General features: G+C 39.9%; 1 protein-coding gene across 1 annotated transcript in view; it reads left to right on the top strand.

Annotated features, from left to right (window-relative positions):
- Window positions 1-1,611, top strand: part of CEP290 (centrosomal protein 290) — a 145,070-nt gene that overhangs the window by 22,140 nt on the left and 121,319 nt on the right. The window lies entirely within an intron of this gene.

Here is a 1,611-nt window from a genome sequence, read left to right as displayed (position 1 = left end):
ACTCATTGCAAACACCTTTTTTCAACAACACAAACGGCAGCTCTACACGTGGACTTCACCAGATGGAACACACAGGAATCAGATTGACTACATCTGTGGCGAGAGGCGGTGGAAAAGCTCAATATCTTCAGCCAAAACCAGGCCAAAATGCTCCTTGGAAGCGAAAAGACCATCAACTGCTCATATGCAAGTTCAACTTGAAGTCAATTAAAATAAGTTCAAGAGAGCCAAAATATGATCTTGAATATGTCCCTCCTGAATTTAAAGACCATCTAAAGAATAGATTTGATGCACTGAACGCCAACAACTGAAAACCAGAAGAATTGTGGGAGGAAATCAAGAACTTTATCCATGAAGAAAGCAAGAGATCACTAAAAAGACAAGAAAGGAAGAGAAGACCAAAATGAATGACAGAAGAGACTCTGAAACTTGCACTTGAGTGGAGAAAAGCTAACGCCAGTGGAAGAAATGAAAAGATAAGAGAACTGAACAGAAGATTTCAAAGAGCAGCTCAAGCAGACAAAACCAATTACTATAATGAAATGTGCAAAGATCTGGAGTTTGAAAACCAAAAGGGAAGAACGCGCTTAACATTTCTCAAGCTGAAAGAATTGAAGAAAAAATTTAAGCCTCAAGTTGCAATATTGAGAGGTTCTATGGGCAAAATATTGAATGATGCAGAAAACATCAAGACAAGATGGCAGGAATACACTGAATCACTGTACCAAAAGGAAATGGTTGATCTTCATCCATTTCAGGAAGTGGCATATGATCTAGAACCAGTGGTACTGAAGGAGGAAGTCAAAGCTTCAATGAAAGAATTGGCGAAGAACAAGGCTCTGGGAATTGATGGAATACCCATTGAGATATTTCAACAAATGAATGCCCCATTAGAGGCATTCACTCGGTTATGCCAAGAGATTTGGAAGACAACTACCTGGCCAACTGACTGGAAGAGATCCATATTTGTACCCATTCCAAAGAAAGGTGATGCCACAGATTGTGGAAATTATAGAACAATATCATTAATATCGCATGCAAGTAAGATCTTGCTGAAGATAATTCAAAAATGTTTGCAGCAGTATATTGACAGAGAACTTTCAGAGGTGCAAGCTGCATTCAGAAGAGGACGTGGAACAAGGGATATATCATAACTATTGTCAGATGGATCTTGGCTCAAGGCAAAGAATACCAGAAAGATGTCTACTTGTGTTTTATTGACTATGCAAGGCATTTGATGGTGTGGAGCATGACAAATTATGGATGACATTGAGAAGAATGGGAATTCCTGAGCACTTGATTGTACTCATGAGGAACCTGTACTGTGACCAGGAGGCTGTCGTTTGAAAGGAACAAGGGGACACTGCATGGTTTAAAATCAGGAAGGGAGTGCGTCAGGGTTGTATCCTTTCTCCACACTTAATTCAATCTATATGCTGAGCAGATAATCCGAGAAGCTGGACTATATGAAGAAAAACGTGGCATCAGGATTGGAGGAAGAATCGTTAACAACCTGAGATACGCAGATGATACAACTTTGCTTGCTGAAAGTGAGGATGACTTGAGGCACTTACTGATGAAGGTTGAAGAATATAGTGTGCAGTATGGATT

Source organism: Orycteropus afer, unplaced genomic scaffold (genome assembly GCF_000298275.1).
Source record: "Orycteropus afer afer isolate SDZICR_OR568_19922 unplaced genomic scaffold, OryAfe1.0 scaffold00416, whole genome shotgun sequence".
NCBI lineage: Eukaryota > Metazoa > Chordata > Mammalia > Tubulidentata > Orycteropodidae > Orycteropus > Orycteropus afer.
Note: the sequence above shows the minus strand (reverse complement) of the source record. Positions and strands in the feature narration are given on the sequence as shown.